The 20,762-nt window shown below is 43.0% G+C and overlaps 1 pseudogene; it reads left to right on the top strand.

Annotated features, from left to right (window-relative positions):
• The window catches only part of LOC129323892 (cytochrome P450 2K1-like), a 79,417-nt pseudogene extending 59,137 nt beyond the window's left edge, over positions 1–20,280 (top strand).
• The last annotated feature ends 482 nt before the right edge of the window (positions 20,281–20,762 follow it).

Raw genomic sequence — 20,762 nt, forward strand, 5'->3', positions numbered from 1 at the left:
AAAAAGATAGAATGAGTAATATATAGAGAACAAGTCAAATTGTTTGATTTAAATGTAAGATTTTTATGGTTTATGATATATAAGTTTATGATATATAGAAATATTCAAAACTGGAAAATGGGATAAATTGTTTATCTAAAGACGTACAGTTTGGGTGTATAAAAAGAAAAGTAGTTAAAGATGTACTGCTTAATATAATGGAGAATGTATATCTGTTTTAGACAGAGGAATTTGATAGAAGTAAGGGAAAAGGGACAAAGGGTGGGAAAGCTGTTGGAAGTCAATAAAAGGGGGGGAAAGGGAGGGGGTTAGAAATGAAAAATTTGGGGAAAATTGAATGTAATGTAAAAATAATAATATTCTAACCCAATAAAAAATTTTTTCAAAAAAAAAAATAACAACAACAGTTTATATACCACTCTTCTAGAGAGATTAGTGCCTCACTCAGAGTGGTGAACAAAGTCAGCATATTATTATCCCCACAACACAATTTGGGAGCTGGGTCTGAGACAGGGCTGCCATTTAACTGCTGTGCTACAGCAGCTCTCCTTCTATTTTCTTGCATCATAAAACTTGAGCCATGCATAGCTTTCCCAGGAGATCTTCCATCTAGGCTTGTTGAGTTTTAGTGAAGTGGTTGCAGCATCTGTGATTTTCATCCCTGTCCAGGCTAACACAGTTAATACTTAATCCAAGGGTATGCTCTGGCACAAAGAAAACCAAAACAAAACAGACTTTTCAGGGACCATGCCTTCCCTTGCCTTCTTCAGTTCTACCCTGAAAGATAAGGAGTTTGGGAGTAGAGGGAAATGGTGATAATTCTTTCTAGTCCTTCCTCCAGAGTCCCAAAACCTCCAGTAGCCAAGAAATCACAAATCAAGTTTGTGGAACTGTAACAGGGGCAGTTTTCACATGACTAACCTGCTTCTGTAATGTTGCAAAACGTTGTGCAAAAAACACGGAAGATAGTGTCTTCTTGCAAGAGTTTTGCACAACATTGCACAAAACTCTTGCGAGAAGACACTATCTTCCACGTTTATTGTGTGACATTTTGCAACATTCTGGAAGTAGGTTAGTAGTGTGAAAATGGTCAGGTTGTTTATCCGCTTCTAATTAGGGCTTTAGCTTTACTCTTGGAAAGTCTTCAGACCATTAATTGAGACCTAGAAAGCAGCACTCACTTTTTTATTAGTTATATGGTTATTCTTGCTATATTCTCCCCCCAAGATACAAAGACTTGTTTTAGAGTTTAAATATTTCTTTTATTGAAATATATCCTTATGTTTTTAAAGAAGCAAGGTATCAAAACATGTATGATTATTAATATAAATCTTACAAAGATGGAACACAGGAAAGCGATAAAATTAGATTTGCTAACATTTTTTAATTAACTCTAAGTTTAAAACAAGCAAAGTTTCTATGAATGCATTGAGTTTCTAATGCATTAAGATTCCCGTAGCATACAATATGATGCAAAGATTCTCACCTAGGTCTTCATGAGATTTCATTCAGTCAGCAATTCCTGAAAAATGGAAAGAGAAATTAAATAAGGAAGTGACGGAAGAAGAAATAAAAGAAGCTATATAATCAACGAAGATAGGAAAGGCGCCAGGACCAGATGGACTAACGGCAAAGTTTTATAAAGTGATGGCTAATGAACTGGCGCCATTCCTGAAAGAAGCAATGAATGGAGCGATGCAAGATCAAAGGATTCCTGACTCATGGAACGAAGCTAATATATCGCTGATACCGAAGGAAGGTCAGGATTTGACCAATGTTAAAAATTACAGACCAATTTCGTTGTTGAATAATGACTATAAAATATTTGCAAAGGTGTTGGCAGGGAGGTTGAAAGGATGGATGTCGGAATTCATTGCTGAAGAACAGGTGGGATTTTTACCCAACAGACAAATTAAAGATAATTTGAGGACAGTAATAAACGCTATTGAATACTATGACAAGCACTGTGACAGAGAGGTTGGTTTTTTCTTCGTAGACACGGAAAAAGCATTTGACAATCTGAACTGGGATTTTATGTTTGCTACTATGGAAAAGCTGCAAATGGGAGAAAAGTTCATACAAGTGGTTAAGGAAATTTATAGAGACCAGAGTGCAGCAATCATAGTGAATGAGGACTTGACAAAAAAATTTGAAAATCAGCAAAGGAACCAGACAGGGATGCCCGTTGTCTCCATTGTTGTTTATTTTGATTTTGGAAATATTGATGATTAAAATACGTGAAGATGACACAATCCGAGGTATGAAAATAAAAGAGTTTTCTTACAAGGTCAGAGCTTTTGAGGATGACATAATGTTAATAGTAGAAGATCCAATTGAAAATATGCCAAAGGTAATAGAGAAAATAAAAGAGGTTGGAGATTTGGCTGGATTTTACGTGAACAAAAAGAAGTCAAAGATTTTATGTAAGAATATGACTAAACAGAAGCAGCAAGAGCTAATGGAGATAACAGACTGTGAGGTGACTAATAAAGTAAAATATCTTGGTATTGAGCTGACTGTGAAAAATATAGATTTGTTCAAAAACAATTATGAGAAACTGTGGATACAAATAGAGAGAGACTTAATAAAATGGAACAAACTGAATTTATCATGGCTGGGAAGAATTGCAGCAGTAAAAATGAACGCCTTACCACGTGTGATGTTCTTGTTGCAAACTATACCAATTATCCGAGACTCCAAACAATTTGATAAATGGCAAAGGAAAATCTCAGATTTTGTGTGGGCAGGCAAGAAACCACGAGTGAAAATGAAGGTTTTACAAGATGCGAAGGAAAGAGGTGGTTTGCAACTGCCCAACATAAGACTGTACCATGAGGCAGTATGTCTTGTATGGTTGAAAGACTGGATAATGTTAAAAAACCGTAAGTTGCTGGCCCTGGAGGGACATAAAAAAATATTTGGATGGCATGCATACATGTGGTATGACAAAGTAAAAGTGGACTCTATGTTTTTGCATCACTATATTCGGAGAAGCCTCTTCACGGTCTGGAAGAAATACAAGTTGTATATGGAAGACGGAATTCCTTCATGGGTGGTTCCGTATGAAGTAATAGATCCGAGAACTGTCGATAACGAACAGCAATGTCTAACCTACAAGGAGATTACACAAATACAACATTCAAAGCTGAGAATAACGACAGAAGAAAAATTGTCTCCTTGTTATGAATGGTTCCAGTACAGATAGATCAGAGACCTTTATAATGCGGACTGCCAGAGAGGAGGAAAAGATTGGAAAATTTGGAGCTAGAGGAAGTGATACTACAAGAAGGCAAGAAAGAAATATCCAAGATTTACAAATTATTTTTAAAATGGTTTACGGTGGACGAAACAGTAAAAGTCCAGATGGTGAAGTGGGCAATAAACTTTCATAAAGAAATAACAATGGAGGCATGGGAGTACCTATGGAAAAATACAGTGAAGATTTCAACTTGTACAAACATTAAAGAGAATGTGTACAAAATGATTTACAGATGGTATTTAACACCAAAGAAAATTGCGCTAGGAAATACTAATATGTCAGACAAATGCTGGAAATGTAAAAAGCATGAAGGATCATTTTATCATATGTGGTGGACATGTGAAGTAGCTAAACAGTGCTGGGGAGAAATAATTGAAGCAATAAATGAGATTTTACAAATACAAATAAACAAGAACCCAGAATTGTTGCTACTGAACTTGGGAATGGAGGCAGTTCCAATGCAGCATAGAACATTGTTATTTTATATGACAGCAGCGGCAAGACTTTTGTATGCGCAGAAATGGAAGACGCAAGAAATACCAACTGTAGAAGACTGGATTTATAAATTGCTGTACATGGCAGAAATGGACAAAATAACAAGGGAACTTAAAGATCTTGACCTAGGACAATACATTGTTGATTGGGGGAAACTGAAACAATTTTTGGGAAAAAAGTGGGATGTAAAAGGAGAACTGTGGCAGTTTGAAATTTTTTTAAAAAAAACAATGTTGCAATGAGAAGAGAGAAGGGATCTTACCATTTAGGGGGAATGTAACTATAATCTAAGCTAATATAATATTTAAGGGAATTGTACATTGAATATATGAGATAATGAGAAGGGGTAAATAGATATCTCAATGCGGTATATTATATATGATACATAACATAAAATAACGGGTTAGTAGATCAGACTTTATATTATAACGTAGTATGTGGATATGCTATATGGTGTTGTGTACTGTGCTACATTGGTGGCATAGCATACAATATATATGTAATATATTACTATAACATATACTATATTGATAGTGTATTTGACGGAGTATATGCCTAAAAGAAAAGAAATAGAATAAGTTTAAAGTAAGAGATAGTGTGATCCCTGCTATATATTATACTATATTGTTATGTTATATTGATATGAGATATACTGTATTGATAGTATGTTTGATAGAGTTTATGTAAAAGAATAAGAATGTGCTTAGAGTAAGAGATATTATGATTTAAAGTTGGTAGGAAAATATAAATGAAATAGATTTAAGTAATAAGAAGGGTTAAGGGTTGGAAAGCTGTTGGAAGTCAATAGGGAGGGGGAGGAAAAGGGTGGGGGACAGAGTAAGGGGAAAAAATGGGATTATATGTGTTAAATTTGGAAAATTTTCTTTTGTTTTTCCACTCACCAATAAAATTTTATTTAAAAAAAATGTCCAGCTTGTTGGAAGTCCCTCTGTCACGGTAATCTAACCATTTTAAACAGGTTAAATAATTGTTTGGAATTTTGCTCCATACATTGCAGGCAGGGACTAAACCTGGGAAAACTGCCAGAAAACCGATTCGGTTTCGTTTTCTCAGCCATGTCGGACACTCCTCTCGGCAGGTCTGAGAGGAAGCGCCCGAGCACCCTGACCGGGCGGCTGATCTGCGAAGATTAGCCCCCAAGACTCCCAGTGAGGGAGGCAGGGTCCGGGAAGCTGCGGGAAGAACCCCCCGAAAATCAATGCGGGGGGTAAATTGCCCGTTTGTCCCTATGGAGGCCGGCAGACGTGCGCGGCGCCTCGAGTGCTGCCGGGCTATGGAAAACGGCAAAGAACAGAACTAGGCGGAAGCCTGCAAGTAAGCGAATCCCTTCTGTTATTACAAGCGTATGCGAAGGAGTGGTGGGATCTGAAGCTAAGCAGGCTCGTTCTTCCCCTTCGCTGAGTTTCAGAATTTGGGCTGGCGGTCCCCCCCCTAAAATGGCAGCGAAAAAACAAAGTCCCGCTCTGGGTAAGTCAATCTCGGCTACCCTGCAGAAGGGAGAGTCGCTTGAGGAACTGGTGCGCAGGGCGGTTGTTGAAGCCATAAAACCCTTTGTTGACAAGCTGAACGAAACAGATCAAAGGGTGGGCTTAATTGAAAGCGAAGTGAAAACCATTAAGGAAGCAGCGGGGGGGGCAGAGAAGGCTGCCCGGGAAAGTGCGTCACTCGTGAAGGCTACGAAAAAAAGAGTTAAAGCTGGTGGAGAACCAGCTGATCGGGCTACAAGTGGAACGAACGCAGACAATTTTGCGCCTCCAGAACGTGAAAGAGGAGGAAAATGAGGATTTATGGGGTTTGGTCTCGGAACTACTGGCGACACCCGCGAGGACAACTAAAAAAGAGGTTAAAAGCGCCATTTTGGAAGTCCGCCGGGCTTCTTCAAAATATGCAACGAAGCGTCAACTGCCTCGCGAGATCATCGATTTTTCATCTAAAAGGATCCGAGACACTATCCTATACAATTCATACAATGCGGATTTGGACTTTTTGGGTAACAGAGTTAAGATATTGAAGGACGTCCCATTTTTAGTTCGGAAAAGACGTTTCAAGTATAAAAAGCTCGCAGCTCTTCTGAGGGAACGTGGAATAAAGTACAAATGGTTATTTCCGGAAGGAATCTGGTTTAGTTACAAAGATCAAACCTATAAGATATTATCAGAAGATCAACTAAGGGATTTTGAGGATAAAAATCCGGAATTTCAGTGCACCAAGCAAGAAGAAAGGGAGAAGTCTGAGGAGGGGGAGGAGGAAACGAGCACTGCGGTTGCAGTTGCTCAGAGAGAATTGCGTCCGGGACCCAGGAGGGGGAGGAAAATTTAATTTGAATTCGATTGTAATTTGTATTCTGTATGATCAACCACTCCATCATTACTTTATTAAGCTATTTCTTTATCATGGCAGTATGAAGGGAAAGCATTGAAGTGTAGTGTTTAGTGTTTGTAGGTTACCTTCCCTTTTTTTCCCCACCCCCCCTTCCCCTTTTCTTTTTTCTCCCTTCTTTTCCTTCCCTTGTGTTATTGTAATCTTTTGTAGTTACTGTTATTGTAGTTTGTATGTTAGGTATTGAAAAATAAAAAAACTTTCAAAAAAAAAAAAAGGAAAACTGCCAGAAAACCTTTCCTGGGTTCCAATGTATTCTTACACACAAAGTAGTACTACTGTGTAAAAGTAGAGAAAGCTTTATTAGTTTAGAAATAGAATAAAGTAGTTAAAAAGCCAGTATAGTTTCAGCAGATAATATAGCATTAAAATAACAAAGCTAGCTTTCAGTACTTGGAGCTTAGTTGGTAGTTCACTTCTCAGCATACTGCAGATACTTGATAAAGCCTTGGGAAAATATTTCAACTATTCATAGCCTGCTTGAACAGAAAATAAAGAAAATAAAGCCTTGGGAATATTTCAACTATTCATAGCCTGCTTGAACAGGACAATTCTAGGCATATCTATTGCGAAAGATGAGCAAGAGCGGTAAAGTCGGAAGTCCCAGATAAGATATAGTCAAGTATTTTTTAAAACGTGTACTAGTATACAAAAATACGGGGTGATTAGAGAGAACGGCCTAAAGGTGATGTATAGATGGTACCTTATACCATATAGGTTAGTAAAAATGTTTACAAACTCCTCAGTTTGGTACTGGAGATTTGAGAAACATAACGACTCCCTCCCACAATTCTGGAGGGGCTGTTGTATTGTTAAATCCTACATGAAATCAGTTAACATCTATGAATAGTAGTTCACTTGGTAGTTCACTTCTCAGCATACTGCAGATACTTGAGTGGTAGCATAGGCTTATAGGTGGTATAAGCACACATAATAATCTGGGCCGTCAGATTTCGGCCCCAGGATCAGGAGTTCAACCTGGGGAACTGGCAATGCTGGATTATGCCCAGTTGCATTAATCCATCTTTTTTGCCTGTTCCCAGAGCCGAATCCCACACTTCTAATAACCGAAGATATTAGGTATTTAGGTTTAAATTAATTATCATGTAATTTGATAATTTTATACTAAAGACAGCAGAGGAAGACATGAAATGGCGGTCCAAGATGAAGGTATCATGGTTCAGTCAAATACTGTTCTTAAAATATACTCTTAAAAAGACAAGACCAGAAGGTGTCAGGCTATGGATGACAGGATACAGCAGATAGATCCCTGGAGCATTGCATCAAGACACAGGTTCTCGGACAAATAGTTTTTATTCAGAAATGAGATCTTTTCTATATACAGGTCCATAGGTTACTTAGAAGATAGAATGCCTCTAAGCAGTACAGCTTCTCTGAAAGGAATACAGCCTTGAGGAAAGTACAGGTCTAAATACTCAAACACCCCCTCCTCCCTAACCCACAAGGTTTGAACGGGAAGAAGCCTGGGAAACTTTTGTTGGGAGTTTATACATCAGCTAGACAAGACAGAAAGAAACGGTAACATTTCAGACACTACAAGGTCAGTTCCGTGAGAGGAAGAGATTACCTAGCTGCACTCTCAGGCTGGGAGAGGGAGAAACGAAAGTGATGCACATAGCATTTGCAATATGAAATCGAATTAACACAGTGTTAGCAATTAGCATCCCCTAGAACAATGACATGGATGTAAATCAAAACACAGTATTAGCAATTAGCATCCCTTAGAACAATGACATGGATGTAGGGGTTACAGACATGACAGAAGGAAAGCAGAGGTGATATAATCACACTGGTATTGGATCAAGTCTGGGACTATCAGATAAAATAGTTGATGGGAAGTTTTTTTAGTTTTAATAGTGGTAATGAACAGTAAGAAGTTTAGTCCAGCTTACATCTTCAGGGAATTTGCATTATGGACAAAGGCAAGTCTGGAAAGATAGTTTCCTTTAAGGAAGAGAAAATAAAGCCTTGGGAATATTTCAACTATTCATAGCCTGCTTGAACAGGACAATTCTAGGCATATCTATTGCGAAAGATGAGCAAGAGCGGTAAAGTCAGAAGTCCCAGATAAGATATAGTCAAGTATTTTTTAAAACGTGTACTAGTATACAAAAATACGGGGTGATTAGAGAGAACGGCCTAAAGGTGATGTATAGATGGTACCTTATACCATATAGGTTAGTAAAAATGTTTACAAACTCCTCAGTTTGGTACTGGAGATTTGAGAAACATAACGACTCCCTCCCACAATTCTGGAGGGGCTGTTGTATTGTTAAATCCTACATGAAATCAGTTAACATCTATGAATAATCCCAACTATCAGTCTTCATATATAGAAACTTAGTCCCCCTTTCTTGAATATGTAACTAACTATGCTTATAGCAATAGTTCTGTACAAAAAAAAAAAGGATTTTCCCTATATTAATAGTATATGGCACATAACTTTGTATATTAAGTGATTTATCTTAATATCTTGCATAGTAGCTACAATGTTCAATAGTTTGGTGTTAAAAGTTTATGTACTGTTGTTAAAAAAATTTGAAAAAATAAAAATAAACAGTTTTTTAAAAAAATCTACATTTAATTTAATTGAATGTATTGGGTTTATACTCCGCCTTCCCCACAACAGCGGGCTCAGGGCGGATCACGATACATTAATATGATTCAGGAAGGGTTAAGAGATGTGAAAATAAATATACAGCTTACACCACTGATAGCTCTTCTGGGGCATAACATGAAACAGCTACCTAGGAATTTATGGTACCTACTTTCCATTTAGTGATTGAGGCTGGAATTTTAATAGCTATAAATGGGCCCAGGCTAGCCTGACCTCATCAATTCATGACTGCTAAGCAGGATCAGACCCAGTTGGTATTTGGTTGGGCAACCACTAAGGAAGGCCTGGGTTGCTGGATCACAGAATACAGCACTAAAATGAAGGGGGGTTAATTCTTCTGAATTCATTCTCTGAGAAAAGAAGCAACAATATTTTAATTTAAAAAGTTCTTTAAACTTTGCCTAAGATTCACCATTTAGCCTTGGTGCTTTCTTAATTTTTCCCTTTCTTATCTGTTATTCCTTTAGCTGTAGAAAATGTTTCCTGCGCTGGGCTTTCTTTTCGGGGGTCGCAAGATTGTTATTAAGAACAAGATGGAATTGTACAACTTCATACAGGACACTTTCATAGAACGCCTCAAAGAACTGGACGTGAATGACCAGAGGACCTTTATTGATGCTTTTCTAATCCAACAGCAAGAGGTAACAGTCTCTAAACATGCCAACTAACAACAGGTGGACCTTTCAAACCTATATTTTGAAATACACTTGCATGTGAATGCACAACTAGGAGTTTAGATTTACAAGAGAACAGCCTACCAAACCAGCTGGGATTTCTATACTTTTAGTAATTGTTATTGTTATTGGAACAATAGGTTATTTACTCTCTGTACAGACATATTAGATGTAGCCTGGAAAGCAAAATCTGCCGACTTCACAGGTCTGGTGGGTGTTTGGAGAGAAAAGACTCTGACTCTTCATCGGTCATCTGTCTTGTGATGCTGCTCCTTCCTTACGTTTATTCTTTGACTTCTTTATCTTCTTCCTTCCCTCTCTGCTAGGGTTGCCAACCTCCAGGTGGGGCTTGGAAATCTTGAATTACATCTGATTTCTGGATTACAGAGATCAGTTTCCCTGGAGAAAATGGTTGCTCTGGGAGGTGGAGTGTAGGACATTATACTAGGGTTGCCAGACTGAGCCTGGAAACTGGCAGGAGGGAAAGGGTCAAGTGATGTCAGCTATTCACAATACATCCCTTCTGGGTCTTTCCCCACCCTTTTGTAATCACTACAATAAAAGAGGAGGCAGTCATGTAATTTAGTCCTAACTGACATAAAATTAAGGATTTTTAAATTAAGAACATTTTATTGGGAGTTTCTTGGTACTAGGAAATTATTTAAGGAAAAAAATTCTCATAGAAGTGGATAGAAGAGTAATTCTGAGGTAAAAATGTGGAACAAATGGGTACAAAGAAAAGTAAAAGTTGAGTGGAATCTGAGGCACAGGAAATTTTGCCCTCAGCTTCAGGAGATCAAGGATCTTTAGAAGGTATAGAAAAAGAATTGGAAATGTTAAAATTTAAAGAATGAAGTGAACAGAGACAACATGAGTTTTAAACTGCTAAAATACCACAAGAACAGGCTAAAATATAACAAGCTATAGAGCTGGCTAGAATGTAGCAAGACAAACAGACAAAACTGGCAGAAATGCCCCAGCCTTTTGAAGTCGATGGGCCCATTTGGAATTCTGATACAGGCACAGCCACAAGATGGCTGTCACAAAATGGCTTCTGCAGGAGGTGGCACCAGTCACAAAATGGTTATTACAGCTTACCTTCAGTCACACAGTGAAGATTCTTGTGCTATGGAAGCAACTTCTGCCAAAGTAATGTTTTTAAAAATCCGCACAGTCAATTATATCACCAATGGCCAATCACAAGCCATGCTTGGCGAAAGCTCCACTTGGCCCAACCCACTTTTTAAAAACACGTGGTGGGCACAAGGAAAGGTGTAAGTGGGCACAATGGTGTCCACAGGCAGAATGTTGGGAACCCCCGGCTCCGAGAGAAAGGCAGGCTTGGGCAGGGTTGCCAGGTTTATCAAAACCCCGGCCAGAAAGCTTGAGGCCTGGCACCTACCTTTCCTTTTTTTTCTTTTCCCACACACGTGCACTCCTGGTCTGCGCCATAACATTACATCTGGGAAGTGATGTCATCGCACAGGTCACAGGCCACCCTGGAATCGCACCTGCACTCCACAGGGGGTTGACCTGGGCCTTTACTGGGCCAATCTGGCCCATATCAGGCTGCTGCAGAGAACGGAAGCATTGCTATTCTCTGCAATGGCCCAATTCGGGCCTGATTTGGGCCGATTTAGCCCCAATCCAGACTGATTTGGCCTCAATTTGGGCCGTTTCAGACTGGATTGGGCCACTGCAGAGCACGGGAGTGCTGCTGCGGCCTGCAGCGCCCCCATTTGGGCCACTTCAGGCCCAATCTTGGCCTGATCTGGGCAAATTTGGGCCCAATCTGGGCCCACTTTGGGCAGTTGTGGCATGTGGGAGTGTGCTGTGCTGCCCAGGAGCGCTCCCAGAGGTGCTTTCCCCTGCCCTTTCCCCCACCAGTCAGCTAAGTGGGGGTGGGGGTGGGAGAAGGGGATCCCCCACCCCCAGCAGGGGACTGGCAATCCTATTGGGCACAGAAGGTACAATTAGATTAAATAAGGTACAGGCTGAGGTAGGGATACCAGAAGCACACAATAATACTTGCAGAATACACATAAATAGGTTCCCAAATTTTCAAAAAGGTAGTGAGGTAGAAGCATTTTAATTAATTTTGTGAGAACATATGAGAACTTTGGCACTGGCAATGATGATTGCATGAAGTACCTCGGATTTCAAATTTCTGGAGAACTTCAGGAGTTCTGCTAACAAATGAGAAAATTGCAATCAAACGACGATGATCTCTTTAGGGAACAAGTTAGACAGAAAATAGGTTTGTCACCAGACCTTAGCAGAAAACATTTCAGACTGATGGGAAAAAAGAGGGGATGTAACATTTTCTCAATGTGCCTGTAAATTTCATCATGTTTTACACTGATGGATTGAAGGAAATGATGCTGTCACAGGCTATGGTTGCTCTAGGAATCAAGTTTCTAGAGAATCTAAGAGCTACCCTATGTCATTTCCAAGTTTTTCTGGAAGCAACATCATGGAACACAATTTACAGAGATACAGAGGAGTTAACCATATTAGTCTGTAGTTGCAAAATAGTGAAGAGTCCAGTAGCACAGTAGCAGATGCAATCTGACGAAGAGAGCAATGGTTGCCGCCTATGCTGAGAGTGAGGAGGGCGGCGCGCAGAATGACCAAGACCACACCAGAGTTGGGGTAAAACAGGCCACAACTTTATTAACATAACAATAGGAGCATTGGCGCAGCATGAGGGGCAGATCCCAAAGCGCATCGGCTGGCCCGCCTGCCAGCCGGAACCCACCCCCCTCAGCCATGCTGAGGGGGGGACCCAAGGAGTGGCATATGGGGGGAGTCACTTGGGTGTGCACCCCTGAGTGGCCTCCCCTGCCACCTGGGAGTGAGCTCTCCTGGCCGCCCCCGAGCTGGGCAGGCCCTTCCCTAGCTCACCCCCAAGATCCCTTATGGGAATCCCCTTAGAGGGCCTGGGCGCGCAGGCCCTGGCCCCCCCGAACGAGATCTGCCCCGATGCCCACCGCCTACATCGTTGTGACGAGAGAATAAATGAACTCAACCTAATGGGAGAGGTGGGTGGGTGATCGGACTCCGCCGGCGACTGGAGAGGAGCCGATGCGGCCGCGGGGCTAAATAGGGAGGGGCCGGACCAGAGGGAAGACTGCGGGCCTGCCGTCCGTTGCCCGGCCCCTCCCTTCGGGCCAACCCCCCGGCCGCCCTGATTGGGCGGCCGAGGTTTGAATCGATTGGCCGGGGCTCGCCGGGGCAGCCCGACGAGCCCCGCAGCCCGGCAGCCACCGCGCGCCGCCCTCCCGAGCGACGGCAGCAACCCCGGGCCCAGGTAAGTCTGAGCCCACCGATTCTCAAAAGCTTATCCTACTATATAAAATGCTAAGCATATTCAAGACAACTCACTTCCTAACCTGGTGCGCCACCAGAGGGCACTGCTGTGGAGGGAAGCCCAAATGAGGCAGCTGGATCTCCAGAGAGCACGCCATGGCAGAAAGCCCAGGTCGGGATCAGGCGTGGAGCAGGTGACAATGCCCGCCCCTGCCTTCACCCAGCTGGGATCCAGAGCGCAGCAGGTGGCAATACCCGCCTCCCACCTTCATCTGGCTGGGATCAGGAGCAGATCAGGTGGCAATACCTGCTCTCTGTCTTCACCCAGCTGGGATCAGGGGCAAAGAGGAGGCAATGCCTGCCCCCTGCATTCACCCAGCTGGGATCAGGAGAGGAACAGGTAGCAATGCCAGCCCTCCATGTTCACCCAGCTGGGATCAGGAGTGAAGCAGGTGGCAATGCCTGTCCCCTGTTTTCAAGCAGCTGGGATCAGGAGCAGAGCAGGTGGCAATGCCTGCCTCCCTGCCCTTCACCCAGCTGGGATCAGGAGCAAATAAGATGGCAATTCCCAACTCCCACTTTCACCTAGCTGGGATCAGGGGTGAAGCAGGTGGCAATGCCTGCCCCTGCCTTCGCCCAGCTGTGATCAAGAAAAGAGCAGGTGATGATGCCTGCCCTCCACCTTCACCCAGCTGGGATCAGGAGTGAAGAAGGTAGCAGTACCCAACCCCTGCCTTCAGCCAGCTGGGATCTGGAGTGGAGGAGTTAACCCTGAAGTTCCTCAAGCTCCTTCTACCAGCTGGGATGAAGAGCAAAGCGGGTGGCAATGCCTGCCAGCCCTTTACCTAGCTGGGATCAGGCATGGAGCAGGGGGCAATTACCGCCCTCCACCTTCACACAGCTGGAATCAGGAGTGGAGTAGGTGCAACGCCTACCCACTGCCATCACCCAGCTGGGATCAGGACAGAAGCAGATGAAAATGCCCATCCCCTCTTCACCCAGCTTGGATCAGGAGCAAAGCAAGTGAAAATGCCCACTCCCCCCTTCTCCCAGCAGAGATCAAGAGTGGAGCAGGTGATAACGACCACACCCCACCTTCATCGAAGTGGCATCAGGACAAAGCAGATGTCAATGCCTACCTCCACTTTCACCAAGCTGGAATCAGGTGTGGAGGTGGTGGCAATGCCTTCCCACTTCCCCTAGCCAGGATCAGAAGTGGAACAGGTGGCAATGCTCACCCCTGTCCCCCAGCCAGAATCAGGCGAGGAGCAGGTGACAGTGCCCGCCCCCTTCACACAGTTGGAATCAGGAGTGGAGCATGAGGCAGTGCCTATCCCCTTTCACCCAGCCAAGATCAGATGCAGAGCAGGAGGTAATGCAGACCCACAACTTCACCTGGCAGGGATCAGGAGTGGGGCAGTTGGCAATGCCCACTCCCCTTCACCTGCCGGGATCAGGCGAGGGAAAGGTGACAATGCCCGCCTCCTTCACCCGGCCGAGATCAGAAGCGGAGCATGAGGCAGTGCTTGCCCCCCTTCACCTAGTCTGGATCAAGCATGGATCAGGAGGCAATGCTCCCACCCCGTTCAACCTGCCAGAATCAGACACGGAGCAGATGGCAATGCCCGTCCCTTCTTTACCCAGCTGGCATCAGGAGTAGAGCAGGTGGCAAAGCCCACCCCCACTTCACCCAGCCAGGATCAGGCATGTAGCAGATGACATTGCCCATCCCCCCTTCATGTGGCCAGGATGAAGCGTGGAGCAGGTGGCAATGCTCGCTCCCCATTCACCTGGGCAGGATCAGGCAAAGAGCAGGGGGCAATGCCCACCCCCCTTCACTCGGCCGGGATAAGGTGCAGAGGAGGTGGCCATGTCCCGTCCCCCGTCCCCCCGCCGCCTTCATGCAGCTGGGATCAGTGACAAAGGAGCAGGGAATGCCTACCTGTTCACCCTCCCCTTTCTAGACCCCGTTGTATTTTTCCCCACAATGGGCTTTGTTGCTAGTGCTATAATAAAGTTGATTATGCACCACTGGGGGATCAGCAAATTGCCAACAGGCCAGCCCTGTTTTAGGTATCACTGAGCAGTGGGAGTCTACGTGGTACAGAGAACAGCTGCCAGCCTTTAGGAATTTTTAAAAAGATTTATGAAGTACAGCACCAAGGAAAGGAAGGATGAAAACAAAGGAACTGGATAAAAATGCAATTCCGCTACCCCTCCTGTTGTACATGCGTGAATTAGAGCTCATGTTTAGGCAGCTTCTCTGTCTCAGAAAGTTCTGCTTATTGAGAAGTAATTATGCCTTTCACAGTTCAGATCTCCAACTTCCACATGGCCAGTGTTCATCACTTGGAAGGATCCAGCTCTCAGCTCCTTTCATCTTCTAGCTCAAATCAGCCAGTTTTTTCTCAGTTATATTACACACACAACAACAATAACGGATCCTTTTTTTTTAAAAGTTTTTTTTATTATTTTTTAATATCTAACATAAAAAAACTACAGAAGACTACAAAAGTATAAAGGGCAGGGGGAAAAAAGGGAAGGGAGGACTGGGAAAAGGGAAAATCAACATACAAACAGCAAACACTACACTACTTGTCTTGTATTCCCTTCATGCTGCAATTTTTCTTAAAAGTTAACTTTCTAATATGCTATCAGATTGGTAGGTCTTATACAATACAGATTATATTCAGGATCAGGACTTCTCCCCCCCCCTTGCGTCTCGGTCTCAATTCTCTCTGCGCAGCTGCAACAGCTGCGCTCGTTCTCTCCTCCCCCCCACTTTCCCCTTCAGACTTCAAACTTTCTTCTTGCTGAAACTCCTGATGGTTGAACAAAAGTCTGTCAGCTGTGCGTCCGATGTGATCTTGTAAGTTTGATCTTTATATCTGAACCAGACGCCTTCTGGAAACAGCCATTTATATTTTATATCACATTTCCTCAAGAAAGCCGCAAGTCCTTTATACTTGAATCTTCTTTTATGAGCCAAAAATGGAACATCCTTCAATATTTTAACCTTATTGCCCAAATAATCCAAGTCCACATTATATGAATTGTCTAAGATGGTGTCCCGAGTCTTCTTAGATGAAAAGTCAATAATAATCTCGCGAGGCAGCTGCCGCTTCATTGCATACTTTGAAGATGTCCGCCGGACTTCCAAAATATCGCTTTTTAACTCTTGTTTAGTTGCCTTTGCGAATTGCGCCAAAAGTCCAGACACCAAATCTTTTAAATTTTCACTTTGCTCTTCTTTTACATTTTGAAGACGCAATACCGTTTGGGCACGGTCCACTTGTAATCCTATTATTTGATTCTCCAAAAGCTTCACTTCCTTACTTGTTGCTTTCATGAGTACTGCGTTCTCGTGCGCAGACTGCTCTGCTCCGGTCGCTGTTTCTTTAATGGCTTTCACCTCGCTCTCCACTGAATCAACCTTTTGCCCCATTTCATTCAGTTTCGTTACAAAGGGCTGCACAGCATCGAAAACTGCTCGTCTCACCATCTTTTCCAAAGTTTCCCCCTTCCCCTGTAACGTCGCCATCACCGATTTACTCATTGCTGGGCTCTGCTTTCTCATCGCCATCTTAGGGGGGGGCGCCAACTAAGTTCCGAAACTCGGTGCAGGGGAAGAAGTCTGCGCCTTTTTAGCTTCAATTCCCACCGATCCTTCGCATACGCTTAAAAATCAGAAGGGATTCGCTTACTTACAAGTCTTCACCTTAAATCTGCTTATTGCCGTTCTCCATGGCCCGGCAGCACGCGAAGTACTGCGCAAGTCTGCCGGCCTCCGTTGGAGCAAGCGGGCAATTTACCCCCTGCATTACTTCCAGGGGGTTCTTCCCATGGCGCCTCGGATCCAGGCTCCCTCACTGGGAGTCCTGGGGGTTAACCCTCGCGGGTCAACCGCCCGGTCAGGCTGCTCAGACAGTTCCCCCCGGACCTGCGGAGAGGAGCGTCCGACATGGCCGGGAAAACGAAACTGAATCAACAATAACGGATCCTGAAGAAAGCAAATGTCAGCAGGTGCACATGGCGAGAAACAAGCTGGATAATGGAAGGGGGGGAGGTGGTGGCATCAGAACAACCCTGCTTTCTGTTCAGTTTGCCTGTCTGCTGCTGCCTGCTGCTGGTGCTGCAACTTAGGAAATGAAACAAAACACACGAACTCTTTGCTGGGAAAGACTCATTACAATTTAGTTTCCCAGATCTGAAGTGAAACAAATTGTCACTTATTGAAGTGAAACAAATTGTCTTTTATATTAAAACAATTATTTGTGAATTATATATATTTTAACAAATAATAAAAATTTTATTCACTTCAAAATTTTACAGTATTGAACAATTATACCCCCAAAATGTGCTTTTCTACTTGCGCAATAAAATATTTTAAAAATTGTGAATAAAATTGTTCAGGAGACCCTCAAAATGGATATAGGGCTACGTACTGCAGTCTAGTATCTACCGTTAGAGGGCCAGGCTGTCAGCTGTAGTGGGGTGAAATGCTGGAGGGGGCCCAAAAATACCCGAAAGCCTTTGAGCCCAGCCATGGGTTAATATAGCCCTGGTCATGGGAGCTTTCTGAGTGTCCTTGGGCCAGATACACACTTTCCACCTTACCTACCTCACAGGGATGTTGAGAGGATAAAATGGGAGAAGGGAAGAAGATGTAAACCACTTTGAGACTCCACTTGATAAATGAAGTAAGTACATCAAAGCATTTTAGTAATTTATGCCTTATTCCAGGTTGCTGTAACCTTAAAACCTAGCATCAGATTCCCAGAGTGAAATTTCTATTCCCAGAATCAAAGAGTCCAGTAGCACCTATAAGACTAACCAATTTTATTGTAGCATAAGCTTTCGAGAATCACAGTTCTTTTCGTCAGATGTCCTTTGCTACTACAGACTAACACGGCTAACTCCTCTGGATCTATTTCTATTCCCTAAAGTCTTTACACCTCAGTGCCCCAAATTTAAAACTTCCTAACAGCCTCCAAATTGTTCTCTATCTCTCTCTACTCCCCAGAAGCTCCCCAAATGCTATTGGACATTTCATTTCCAGTCATTAGGAGCATTAACTTTCTTTTGTTGTTTCACTGCTGATGTCTGTTTTGAAAAACTAGTTGCATAGCATGAGACCCATTTCTAGAGGATAAGATGAATGGACTTTACGATCGCCATAACTGGGTAGTTTCTCTTTGAATTCTACCACTCCTCTGTGCAAAGTTTAAGTATTTGTTTATTAAAATACTTATACCCTACTTTTTTTTTGGCTTAAATTTGAAGACTTCTTCCAGTCCAAGGAGCTTTCGTCCAACTTTAGTGGCTGAAGTTTATTTTAGTTGTTTTCTTTTTTCAGATAAGGTCCAAGAAGAGATTGCAAAGGTGGTCGGGTCTGCTCAGCCTCGAATTGAACACCGATCAAAACTGCCTTATACAGATGCAGTAATCCTTGAAGTTCAGAGGTTTGCAAATATTGTCCCTATGAACGTGCCACGTGCCACCACCGAGGATGTCACTCTAAAAGGCTATTTCATTCCAAAGGTGATCAGTCTTACTCAACTATGTTATATTCTTAACTCTCTTTACATCTGTTCATTTGTTGCATACCATGCTTTACGAAGAGCATATTTTGGAGACGCTGAGGAACTTCAGAGCCAGAGCCAGAGTTAAGCCATTCTTATGCTCATTATTTAAAATGGGAGATATCTAAGAGCTGGCCCATCCCGCGCACTCCAGACCCTTCATTGTTGTGCCAGAAATGACAATAATGAAGGGAAGGCCCCTGCTTTGGGGTATTTTCCATAGAAATGGTCTAAGTCGGTGAGTACACCCCCCTCCCCAAGTGCACACCCCAAGACATTTTCCATCCTCCAGTTTGGAGCCCAACAAACCTGTCAACCCTAGGGCTGGTGCAATCGCAAAGAGGACAGCAGGCCCTCTCTCCTTCCACCTCCATGACAGGTCCAACAGATGAGGCCATCATTCTGTATCTCCAGGGCTTTGATCACAGTGGAGAGCAGCTGCCTATCCTTGGCCGTGACCGGGGTAATGTGCTGCAACAGCCCGCAGTCAGAGTCTTCCACTGACTTTGATAGCATGGTACTTCCAGGACAATTGCATAGCAAATCAGGAAAATGAGAGTAGTCGTCTGTCGTCATGGCAACAGTATCCTTATACTTCAGCAGCTTGATGTGAAGTAATGATCAGCCCAAATGCCATCCCTTCCACCAGAGACCCTCTTTACCTCTTCCCTCCCTTCTCATTGCTTCCCTTCTGTGCCAAGGCCCAGCAGACCTCACCATCTTCCCAGGGTGGTGGCAAGGGCAAGCCCTTATTGCAGCCAGAGCAGTGCACTTCACCTCTAAGTGTTTTGGCTAAGATCAGGGGCTCTGTTGTACCTGTGAAAACCCGTGGTCAGAGCTGTCGGACGCTAGGTATTTTAAATACAGGAGACAGGGTGGAGCAGACACACAGTTACAAAGATAAGGTAGAACTTGAGTTCTGTTTTAATTTGTAATGAGACTCTAAGTGCTAGTTTAAATGTCTAATGGAAATAATGGGGGATTAAACACAACTGATATGGACTGAATCATGTTCTGTTTCTCTTCAGGAACTTTAAATTTTCCATTCTCCATTAAAGATAATTTCTGTCTTCAATTCCTCGTGCAATGAAATTTGCTAATCCACTATGTGAGATGGCATTTACTAAAACTTTTATTGAATGCTTGTCTATAGCTATGTCCTTGATCAGCCATCCTAATTTTGTTGGATAATACATCACTTTGACTTTGCAGGGAACTCGTATTGTTCCATTACTGTACTCCGTGCTTTATGATGAATCTCAGTGGGAAAAACCACTTAAATTCTACCCTGAGCACTTCCTTGATTCTGAAGGAAAGTTTGTAAAGAGAGATGCCTTCATGCCTTTCTCTGCAGGTAACTCCTTTTGTACTTATCACTGTGGGGATAATTAATAGATCAGGTATCCAAGTCCATTCACTTGGAAGAATGACATCCTAGATGGTCATTTCCCACTTGTTCTCTCAAGATGAGCATTATTCCTCAGTTCTCTTAATTTTTGTGTTGTTATGTACTTTAGCAACATTTGGGTCCAGAAGCACCTTAGAGACCAACTAGATTTTCAGGGTGTGAGCTTTTTAGACTCAAGGCGCTCTTTGTCAGGCACTATGAACTTTAGACTGCTTTCATAGTTGCTGTTTGGTGCTTTAAGGTAAATTATTATGGGGCATCGTATCAAATGATATAATAATGAAGTTAAATAAACAGGGCTTCCTTGCCACATCTGCACTGTTACAGGTCGGCGAATCTGTGCTGGTGAGACCCTTGCCAAAATGGAGCTCTTCCTGTTCTTTGCAAGTCTGCTGCAGAGATTCGTTTTACAGCCAGCCCCTGGGACGTCTAAAGAAGACCTGGACCTGACCCCTGCAGTCGGGATTACTGCGCCTCCCATACCCTACCATTTCTGTGCTTTGCCACGTGCTTAACATCCAGCCAAGCTTATCTCTCGTGTGCACAACACCCTCCTTTCCTGCACATTCTTGCCTGCCAAGGACATTTCAGAGGATTCAAATTGTGCTTTTTCACAAACCTTTGTGCTTCATACACCTGTCTGTGAAACCCCAACAAACTAGTTCAATTTTATTCAAAACGGCCCCACTTCATGAGTCATTTTGATGTATAGAGAAAAACAGTCATGTTTTTGTGTCTTGTGATTGCTTATGTTCACCCATGTCAGATGTCTTTGAATCACAAAAACAAACCAGTAGGGCTACAGTGATACTGACTTTCAAGTGAGATCCATCCGCTAGTAGTGGCTATCTGGAGAAAACAAGTATGTTTCATTAATGCTATGTTCTGGACATCAGACCGGACTCAGAAATATGTAAGGCCACAGGATTTGCTTACCTATTCCACTAACTTAAGAAGTTATTTTGAGCAATTATGTTGCTTTAAGTCTGAGAAGTAT

Source organism: Eublepharis macularius, chromosome 1, assembly GCF_028583425.1.
Source record: "Eublepharis macularius isolate TG4126 chromosome 1, MPM_Emac_v1.0, whole genome shotgun sequence".
Lineage (NCBI taxonomy): Eukaryota > Metazoa > Chordata > Lepidosauria > Squamata > Eublepharidae > Eublepharis > Eublepharis macularius.